Genomic DNA, 11,983 nt, shown 5'->3' on the forward strand with positions numbered 1-11,983 from the left:
GACTTTCAGTTGTTAAAAATTTTAAACCTGTTCATGAGTACTAGTTTAAGCAGTTGCCCATTTACACTACCAACCAAACCTCTAATTTGTGGACAACACAAAATATTTTTTATTATATTCAATTGATATTTGGAAATGTCTGAGAAGGAGTGATTCCAGCATTCATTGGTTGGGCAGAGCTGGCAGCAGATGTGTATGAAAAGTAGTAGTGAGGTGCCCACTGGTATACCAGTCCCAAATAGGCAGAAGCCTTTTTGCTTGGAGGCAACTACCCCCACCATGAGTCACATGCAGCAGCCGCAGCAGTACTGATGAACATTCTGAATCTACTACTAGTGCTAAAATCTTGTCCACCCCACCTACCAAAGTACGTTTTAGTCACAATTACAACATAAGACTTACTAAGAGGTCAGAATCCAAGGCAACGATAACTTGCAAACTTTTTTATGGTGAAGCACCAAATAAAACCCCCACAACCTCCCTTGGGGCTACCTCTACAACCCCTGTCGCTACCACCACCGTAAGCACTGGCAGCACTCTCCTAAGCAGAGAGGGACAGAAAGCAGTAGCACTGTCAGATGATAGTAGCAGATTTTTTTTTACCCCCAGAAGATAGTGAGGAAGAAGAGGGAAGGTCTACCTTCTGCCCAGGTGGAAAAGTATATAGTCATATTTGATGACGATATTGATGACAACAATTACCTTGATTTAGATTACATCTTCCAGTTCCTCTGTTGAATGTGGTCCTCCTTCCACTTTGCAGTAGCAGCAGCAGCATACCAATGCAACAGGTTTTTCTCTTCATGCACTGACAGCACCACCACAAGAGCCAAAAAACCACTGATAACACTGGTCTGGTGGGCAACATTTTAGTAAAGTGTGGGAGCATTTTGAGACTGTTGGAGATGGGCTCAGTGCAAGTTATTATTTATTGTTTTATATAGTGTCATCATTTTCCGGCTGTACAATGGGTAGACAGGACATAACAAGTTGTATATAACATTTAAACAATTTGACTTAAGAAACAACAGGTTGGGTTTTGTACCGGGGAGAGCGGCAATACCATTAAGGTTATAGATATTATTGCGCATGCCCAGCACTTTCGAACCCCAATGGTCCTTGCCTCTATGATGCCGAAAAGGCATTTGACCGAGTCTCCTGGTCCTTCCTTTTTAAGGTCCTGGAGGGGATTCGTCTGGGTATGCACTTTTTAACCTGTATCCGAGCCCTATACACCTCCCCCATGGCCCGTGTTACTGTTAATGGTATTCAGTCCAGGGGGGTGACCCTGTCCAACGGGATGCGCCAAGGATGTCCGCTTTCCCCTCTCCTGTTCCTCCTGGCGGTCGAACCCTTTGCTGAGGCGGTACGCTCCCATCCAGAGATTAAGGGCATTGACATTGCGGGTCGCTCCCATGTGATTTCGCTGTTTGCTGACGACGTCCTTGTGACGCTCTCTGACCTGACCCAATCTCTCCCTGCGCTGCTGTCCCTGCTTGAGCGTTTCCACTACCTTTCTAATTATAAGATCAACTTGTCTAAGTCCGAGGTAATGGGGTTCCACCTCCCACCAGACGTCTCCCATCATATCCGCACTAAGATGCCCTTTCGTTGGAAGGAGGATTCTATCAAATATCTTGGCGTCCTTATTCCTTCGGATTTGCATAAAATTAAGGCCCTGAACTTTGATCCCCTTTTAGCAACCCTCCATGCCGACCTGACTAAGTGGGCATTCCCCCATGTGTCCTGGTTTGGCAGGGTTAGTGTCCTTAAAATGAACGTCCTCCCTTGTTTCCTCTATCTTTTTCAGACGCTGCCCATCTTCCTCCCCCGCTCCTACTTTCGTAAATGCCACAGTGCCTTCCTCCACTATATCTGGAAGGGCAAACCCGCCAGGCTTTCCTTCTCTTACCTGACACGGCCCAAGACGTCTGGGGGGATGGGTCTTCCCAACCTGGAGTTATACTGGAGGGCTGCTCATCTCCGCCGCGTGGTCGAGTGGACTGTCGGCTCCAATCGGCCCTGGCTCCTGGTTGAGGCTGCGGCTCTTTTGTGCCCCCTCGAGGTTCTCCCCTGGATTGCTGACCCACAGCGTTGTGTCACTCTGGGGCCTCACCCATTAATTACGCCCACCCTCAAAGTATTCAAAGGAGCTGTGCGGATTGGCGGTATCTCGCCGGATCCCTCTCCCCTATTTCCTATCTCGGGGCATCCAGATTTCATGCCAGGGGGGATGCCGGTCGAATGTCGGCACTCCGCCCTCCTTCTGTCTCTATACTTAGGGTTTGCCATGTTTCTCAGGGCTACACCTTCCGGCCGTTGGAGGAATTGACGGGCCGTACGACCAACCCTTTTCAGGTTGTCTTCCTCTATCACCAGATCAAGCACTTCCTCGCGTCCTCCGGCGAGCTTGCTGGTGGGTCTCGTGCACCTACCGTCTTTGAGCAATTGTGTCTGGGTGATAAGGAACCTTCACACCTTTTTGGGATAAGGTGTCCTCGGTCATTCGTGCAGTGGCGGACCCGACCTTCGTGGCTACCCCGGCTTCCGTGCTTTTGCATCATAGCACGGTCCCGTATGGGTCCTACAAAGGCTCCATCACATTTCACTTAATTAATGGGGCTCTCACCACCCTTCCTAGATCCTGGAAGTCTGCCAGTCCTCCCTCTATGTCTGCCTGGTTTCGCCGTGTTGAATTTATCTATCAAATGGAGATCCTCACAGGGGCCGCTAAAGGCCAAGATCACTCGGTCGAGCTTCTGTGGTATCCCTGGCGTGCATATGTCTCCTCCCTCACCGAAAGCCCTGATTCTTTGGGGCCTTGAGCTACTATTTGCCTCCCCCACTCACATGGGGTTTCCACGGTCAGTCCATTCCATCTCATTTCATTTTATTTTATTTCCTGTGTTCTAAACATTCGCGTTCTATTCGTTTCTACATGAGTTGTTTTTGTTCCTATCTTACCTGAGGCTCAGAGTAGCCTGGTTCCGCGACCGGGCCTCTTTATTTTTTTCCAACTGTATGTATCCTCCAGGTACTTTTGTTGTTGTTGTTAATAGTGACAATCCGCTTCTACTCGCTGTTTATCCAATGCGACCTTTCTGTAGCACATAAGTCTCCTGGCTTTTCATGGAACATGTCTGTATATGTCGGAGGTATCGGACTCTCACGTTAGATCGTGAGGGGTTGATCCATCTCTTAACATTTACCTTGTTTAAAGTACACTCTGACTGTATAATGCTGTTACTGTGATTTTGTGCTCTGTCATATTTTACCTGCAATAAACGGTGAATTGAAAAAACTGAAGAAAAAAAAAATAAAAAAAAAAGAAACAAAAGGTGAAGAGGGCCCTGCTCAAACGAGATGTAAGTAGGAGAAGTGCTATGACGGGCTTTGAAAGTAAGAGTCAGGATCTTAAAATGAATCCTGAAGCGTGGGGAGGGGAGAGTAAACCGATGGGAAAGGAAGATAAGTCTGGCGGCAGCATTCATGGCGGATTATAGAGGGGCGATACGGGTATGAGGGAAACATGCTAAGACAGTGACAGAGTTACAATAGGTTGGCTTCCCAGTAGGGTGACTACGTGTCCCGGATTGCCCTGGACAGTCCCACAATGGGACTTTAAATCCCGGGCAGCATCAATCCGGGACAATGAAGAGACTGACAGAGGGGAGAGTAAACCGATGGGAGAGAAAGATAAGTCTGGCGGCAGCATTCATGGTGGATTATAGAGGGGCGATACAGGTATGAGGGAAACATGCTAAGACAGTGACAGAGTTACAATAGTCAAGGTGGGAGATAATGAGGGCATGGATAAGAGCCTTAGCGGCATCTTGTGCTCGGAAGGGACAAATGCGGGCAATGTTTTTAAGATGGAGACGGCAGTTTTTAGAGACAGACTGAATGTGGGAAGTTAGCGAGAGGTCAGAGTCAAGGGTGAAACCAAGACAGAAAGCATGATGAGAAGGGGAGATGATTACACCATTAACATTAAGAAAAACTGATGAGGGAATCTTAGCATTGGAGGGAGGTGAGATGAGAAGTTCCGTTTTGGAAAGATTGAGTTTTAGGAAAAGTGCAGACATGCAGGTAGATACAGATAAAAGACAGTTAGTTACAAGTTGTGCCGTAAGCTAACTAGCGAGGACATTTCACAATTCTGGGATGAATCAACACCCACGTACACACCACAGCACAGCTTTGCTTCACAGAGAAACTGGAGACAACAGTAAACTCAGAACAGCCGCCACCACCAGCAGCTGCCAGAGCAAAGGGTGTGGTGAGGCCTCAGCCTTCTTGAGGAGTGTGACTGATTCCCAGAGACACCTAGGGCACAGACATCCACTGCACCAGCCTACTCTAGAATACTTTGTGGCTTTCCATTCAAGTGGCATGCCAAAGAAGCAGTCAAATAGGGTGACACGACTGCTTGGTCAACTTATCATTGTTAGAGGTGCTTCTCCATGATTAAGGGGGAGCCCTTCAGGCAGCTGCTAGAGGCTCTCACTCCCCACTACCACCTCCCCTGTCACACCACCTTCAGCAGGACTGTAGTGGCCTCTTTTACCAGGCGTTTGTCATCGATGAAGGCTGAACTCTCCAAGGCAGCTGGACAAACAATCCGCTTCACCTCTGACATATGGCGCCCCGCTAGTGCACAGCATGCACTGGAGGCCGCCCAATTATTTGGAGGACCAGGACAGGACTACTGTAGGCAGAGGCACACAGAGTGATAAGAGGGGTGGAACCAGAGCAGAAGAGCAGCAGGTTTATGGATCTTTCCTACTCCAAGCTGAGGTAATGGATGAGACGCACACATTTTGACAGCTCTTAGGAAGATACAGACCACATACAGGCACAGCAGCAGAAATGGGAATGGTGGTTACTGATGGGGCAGTAAACATGGTGAAAGCGGATAGAGATGTGGGCTTGCATTGTACAGCACATATACTACACCTGGTGGTAAGGAAAGCTATTCCAACTGACAGGCAGTGTAGGCTTTCCAAAGCTGTAAGATTACCAGGCACTTCGATCACAGCATGAAGGCAAGAAAGCAGCAGAGAAAGGAGCAGGAGAAGGCAGGCCTACCCCACAACAGTTTACGTCAGGATGTAGTCACCCACTGGAACGCCAACCTGGACATGATGGAGCAGATCCTAGAGCAGCAGGGGGCTTTTCACTCCATGTCCTCTTAGCAGAGCATTGATGTGTCCAACCCATTGGGCATTTAGAGATGTGACCGAGGACATAAGCCAGAGCACTGCTACTTTGAGCCTAGTACCACCAAAGCTCCCCAAAGTCAGAGTAGCGTCTCTGAGATGATGACATTCTATTTTGAGGAACTGCCACTACCTCCTGGTACGTAGCCTCTACATTTTTGGGACCAGAAAGCTGTTGTCTGGCCAGGTCTCTCTTCCCTAGAACTGGTTGAGCAGAAGTCTTCCCAAAGTTGGCTTCCCAGTAGGGTGACTACATGTCCCGGATTGCCCAGGACAGTCCCACAAACGCCATCATTACTTTTTTTTTGTTAATGCGGAGGAGACAGAGGGTGCCCCTCACGCTCCTCCGCGAGGCCTCTAGCTCGGTTGCGGTGCCGGCATTTCATTCTGAGCACCGGAATATGATGTCATATTCCGGCGCTCACAGCAGTGAGGCAGAGGCCTTGGGCTCCCACCGCAGGACCTCTACAAGGTAAGTGAACTACAAAAGGAGGGCAGATAGTAAGAAGCGGGGGAAAGGGGGAAGATAGTGAGAAGGGAGGGGGTAGATACTGAGAAAGGAGGGAGAGGGGGTAGCTACTGAGAAGCGAGAGAGAGGGGGTAGGTAGTGAGGAAGAGGTAGTAGGAGTATTGAAATAAATAAAGAGTGAGAATGAGTGAGTATATGAATGAATTAATGTGCGGATGAATTGTGAATGAGTAAGCATATGAATTAATGTGTGGATAAATTATGTGAATGAGTGAGAGTATGAATTAATGTGTGGATGAATTTGTGAGAATGCATTAATGAATATGTGTAAATGGTTTGTGTGAATGAGTGAGAGAATAAATGATTGTGTTAATGAATTATGTGAATAAAAGTGTGAATTAGTGAGTGATTGTAAAAGTATTTGTATGTATCATAGATTTGTAATTGATTTGTAGAAAGGCAACAATGGCACAAGCAGGGTGTTTGAGCCTTAGGGACCAAGATGGCACAGGCAGGGTGTTTATGGGATGGTATGGGATGGGGGTATGGCTTAGTGAATGAGGGGACACTGGGATGATTACGGGGGAGAGGACCTCTCAATGTCACTGTAGGGTCAGAAGGAGGGAAGACTGCATTGACTCTCACAGTCTTTCCCTGATCTGCAGTTAGTGTGGCAAATATATTTTTGGGATCGGAGGGAGTGATTGCATTCTAGGGAGCGTGGAGTGGTGGACAATTAAATGCTTGGGTAGGGTCCAATTTTTTCAATATAACATGTGTTGGCAGCAGGGTCTAATATTTATATATATTGTCAGCAGGGGCTAATATTAATATATATTGTCAGCAGGGGCTAATATTAATATATATATATCGGCAGCAGGGGCTAATATTAAAGAATTAAAAATAACTGCCAGTTCAGCTGTTATTTTGAAATCATATTTCAATCACGGTCTTTACTTCAAACAAATAAGTACATATTATGTAGTTAAAAATGCATGTCTAAAGAATATATATATATATATATATATATATATATATATATATATATACCGTATTGGCTCGAATATAGGGCGCACTTTTTCCCCCCACTTTAAGTCTTTAAAGTGGGGGTGCGGCCTATATTCGGGGTCTAGCGCCCGACGGCAGGGACATGCAGTCCCGGGCGCCGGGCAGGCAGCAGGGTTAGGATACAGATCCCCCTTGCCGGGAATTCCCACGGGGGGAGTCCCGGCAAGGGAGATTTTTAAAGCACATCTTGCAGACGTGCCGGCAGTGGAGGTTGTTTCTGCTCGCATCGCCGCTGCCAGTGAACGTCTGCGTGAACAATCTTCCTTGCCGGTACTTCCCACGGCGGAAGTGCCGGCACCGGAAGTTGAAGTGTTATGTGTAGATGTCCCCCGCCGGCCCCGCAAGACCCCGTGGAGTCTGCACCGGTAAGTCTGGTGGGGGGGGGGGCCATCTTGGGGACAGAGTGGCAGCATATCTGGGGGGGGGGCAGAAACCTTTTTCATTAAAAAAAAGCACCTAACTTTTAGGGTGTGGCCTATATGCGGGTGCGGCCTATATCTGAGCCAATACGGTATATATATATATATTGTGACACAATACCCCTTCACTTGGTACTCTGTCCGGGAATCTTTACTCACACATAGTCTACCAGGCTGCAGAGACGGCTCAGACATGAGGAGGGTTAAATAATAATAAAAAATCAAAACAAAAAGCCTAAACAAGGTTCTCCAACCAAACTGCAGTTGGACGGCTTATCCGTTCCCAACAAACAAAATAACAGTTTATATGCAGTACTCAGTATTTGTTTTGCAGCTCTCTCCCCACCGCTCTCTCTCAGGGAGCCAAATGATCTGTCTCTCTCAGATCAGAAGACTACTTAACTGCCTCTCCCATTTATTAGTGGAAACAGGTGAGTACTAGGAGAGTATCTGTGAATCTCCGGACTGGATTCCCACCTGCTGGTCAGACATCTCCCTGGGGCTGGTAAAAACTATTGAGGGTAACCACTCTGCAAAATATAAGGGAATATATACACTCCTTCCATTATTATCCCTTGCTTTCTGTCACAATATATATACGTGTGTGTGTGATCTCAGGTGCTTCAAAGTATGTCCCTGAATGGCAGAAATAAAATGTGGTCACCCTACTTCCCAGTACTCAATATTGAAACTAGTTAGTGAGATCTAGTGCTGCTGCTCTGTCTCCTTCCTTACTCTGAGTGATCTTTTTGTGTTAATTTTGTTAACTTCATGCCTCTATCATCTACCAGTACCTGCCTGCCTAAGCCCAATGCTCTACTATTGCTGCTCCTTTTTGAGCATCTTTACTCTGGGGGGGAACAGTTTTTTTATAATGTTGTGGTGAGAATTCAGTGCTTCTCCACGGGGCTGCATCTGCCTATCATCTGCCTGCCTAGGCCCTGTACCTCTAAAAAAAACTCCCCCAAATTTTGTCAGAGCCGAATGGCCGGGAAATGAAATTTGTTGCCTGAAAATGAACATGACAAAAACAAAAAAAGAGATTTAGCTTGCTGTGCACACGTCTAATGTATATTATATTACATATGTATCATGAAAGGGCAATTTTTTTGTACTAAACTAATGGAAAAAATAAATTTAAAGTCACATAAAAATAAGCTTTTAATATTGGATATCAAACTTGGTTCTCTAGAGTAGCTATATAGATGATGTATTGATTATTTGTGCTGCTTCTGAGACTGAATTATTTAATTTGTTTTTAATATTGTAATATGAATACATTTAATTTTAAATGTGCACCCAATGTGGGTAAAAATCTTGTTTGTTTATTTACTTTATATAGCTTTTTTGTGTGGATGTTGTCGGTGGACCAACAAATAGCAAGTACAGCTTGTTATTGCCTGGTATGTGCTGTTTATGTGTACTATTATTGTTAATTCACCTTGGACATCTGGATGGCAAACATCAACAGTAGAAGTCACTATTGAGGGTAACAGGGCCTGTAAGATGTCTTTTTTACAATTGACAAGAGACAAAGTAAACCTTATTATATTTCTTCTGTGACATTGCCATCTAGTGGTTAGAAGTCACTTGTTTCGAAAAGCAAATGTTACAAGTGAAGAGAGACATAGAATATACCGTATTTGCTCGATTATAAGACGACCCCCCAAAATCTAAATATTAATTTAGGAAAAAAACAAAAAGCCTGAATATAAGACGACCCTATAGGAAAAAAAGTTTTACTAGTAAATATTAATTCATGTAAACAATATTTTCATATTTAATAAAAGCTATGATTGAGAAAAATATATATATTTTTATTTCCTTTTATTTGCCAACCTGCCCCCCCCAGTTATGCACATCTGGCCCCAGGGTTGCCACTCTGCCCCCAGAAATGCCTTATACCCCCTATTTGCCACTCTGCCCCATGATGTGCCTTTTAACCCTCTATATGCCACTCTGCCTCCAGAAATGTCTTATACCCTCCTATATGCCACTCTGCCCCATGATATGCCTTTTAATCCCCTATATGCCAGAGTGGCATATAGGGGGTTAAAAGGCATATCATGGGGCAGAGTGGCATATAGGGGGTTAAAAGGCATTTCTGGAGGTATATATATATAACTGCTAACAGCAATCACACTCCTATCAAGCCAAGGCAGCCAGTACATGCTGGAACCTGGGGATGATAGGAGTGTGAGTACAGCCTCCCTATGCCATGCTACCACCACTACCCCCCTTACACATCCATACTAACACACACTCATTCACATACATTTAAATACTCATTCATTCCATTGATCACACATACTTCACACATTAATCACAAAAACCCTCCCCCACCCCCTTACCTGAACTGCAGATCTCTCACTCGAAGACTTCTGCAGGGGCCCGGCTGTGCGAGCAACTTCTCTGGCCCCACTCCCAGAGGAAGGAGGGGGGAGGCAGAGTTATGTGACACTCTTTTAGCTTCCTGTTCTCCTACTGCTCGCGACCAAAGCACCGGTAAGCAGCTTGGCCCCAGCGGACATTTTGAGGTCTGATTAGAAGACGACCTCGATTATAAGACGAGGGGTATTTTTCAGAGCATTTGCTCTGAAAAACACCTCGTCTTATAATCGAGCAAATACGGTATATCTTTATAAACTAAATATAGTTTGAATATAGGATGTACTTAGTATATATATATATATATATATATATACTATTTGACCTTCTAGAGGAAATTAAGTGCAAATATAACATTCTCTCAAGTTGACATTATCCACTGTCAGTATCAATGCAACCACACTATCTTGAGCAAATTACATTTTTTTCCCTAATGGATCCCACAGAATGCAAGTGGGTTATCAAATTTAACCTCCCGATAACCTTCTCTGGAGTTTTTTCATCCAGCCCTCTTCAAGTCAAACTCATGTAATTAAATCCTTATTACCAGAACACTCATCAATTGACTAGATTTGGAGTGACTAAAATATAATGGTCGATATGTTGCTAAATTATAACCAAGTGTATGGCTATGCCTATAACAAGTTAATACAAGCTACAACAAAGATATTTTTCAGGGCAGTGGCAGTAGTGCTAGTGGGGCTTGCTTAGCATTAGACTATATTTTTGTTCAGTCATTGCCTAGAATATATCAATGTATTCTTTCTTTAAAAAATGGAGTAATGGAGTAATGGAGATTTTTTTAACTCTTTCTGTGATGTCCACAATGACTTCATCATTTAAAAGCTTAAACTGGCTTGTTGAAGGAGTTTCTGTTGTCTTAAGTTTATAATGATACCAGTATTTAGAGCAGGGGTGTCCAAGTTGTTTCTGCGGTGGGCCACTTCATCAGAATTGTATATGTGCGAGGGCCGCACTCATTTTTCACTGTAATTTTTAGCCTTTAATAAAATACGGAGATTAAAATAAAGTAAATGACACAAAACCTTTTCTTTTCCTCTCACTGATTTCTGGGCCTAGAAAGTTTTGTGACTATAAATTCAGGATTCTGGTTAAGTAAAAATGAAATAGTTCTATTTATTCTAGACTTCACAAACTTCAGCAGGGGGCGCGGCCTCCCTCTGTGTTCTCTTGTACTGCACAGAGGAAGCAGGACAGGAGCAGAGTCATGTGATGTCACGTACATTCACTCTGCTGGGTTCCACTTCTTCTGTGAAGTACAAAAGACCCTCCCACAGGTAAGCAGCAGGGCCCTTGTGATATCAGTTGCCCTGGCTGCCGATCTCACGCCGGCCGCACCTCGAGGACCTGCGGGACGCATGTTGGGACGTCCCTGATTTAGAGGCTATACAAGTACTACATATAACAACCTAATACACATAAAGCAGAATAATGAGTAAAATATTTATTAAGCAAGAATATTCTAATACTTTTGTCATTCTCCTTTAATTGATTATTCAATCTGTGTAAATTTTAAACAAGAAGCATGCTTTATTTCATGTAAAAAATCTCGGATTTCTTATAATATTCTTATTTTGCGGTAGATCACTAGTCAGAAGGTAGATATGTTGATTGGTGATTCTGAGATCAATGGGATTCATCCTCTAATTTCATTTGATTCAGAATTCTTCATAAAACCTCTTCAGTTGGTCTTACAATGAGTTCATGAACCTAGGAAGGAGAATTATAATCAAACTGGTAATGCAAGTGGCAAAACACAGAATATTAGACCATAGAACTTCAACTTCAAAAATTTGTTGTCATGGAATACCAGGAATTAGACCAACCACCTAACAAATTAAGATATTTTAATGAGAACACAATGTTCACATTTGGATGTCATAATATTAAATGTTGTTTGAAATGCTAAGAAGATATTGAGAAAAGTGTGTCAAAAGAGGTAAAAATAGTTTAGCTGCTAAAGGAGCTTTGGTGCCCCATCACTACTTTAGCTACAGAAGCATTGTTTCCAAGATATGTAGTGACTTGCAACCATAAATGGGAAATTTCCCAAAGCTGTCCCACTTCTGAGTGGCTTCATGATGGAAAGGGCTATTATATAGTTGCATAGTTATATAGGCTGAAAAAAGACATGCATCCATCAAGTTCAGCCCTTCCCAGATCTATTAATTGCAGTTGATCCTAATGAAGGCATATAAAAAAATTCAGTTTGTAGCTCTTTCCAATTTTGTAACAAACTAGAAAAAATAATTCTTCTTGACCTCAGGATGGCAGTCAGGTCTCTCCTTGGATCAAGAAGCTATTCCCCCATAATTTACAAATTATATGCCTGAATATTATAAGTAAATAATGAAAGCTGTTTAAACGTCTGTACAGCATACCTGGGAACTCCTGGTAGC

This window comes from Sceloporus occidentalis, unplaced genomic scaffold (assembly GCF_023333645.1).
Source record: "Sceloporus occidentalis isolate IW3139 unplaced genomic scaffold, rSceOcc1.0.p SCAF_55, whole genome shotgun sequence".
Taxonomy (NCBI): Eukaryota; Metazoa; Chordata; class Lepidosauria; order Squamata; family Phrynosomatidae; genus Sceloporus; species Sceloporus occidentalis.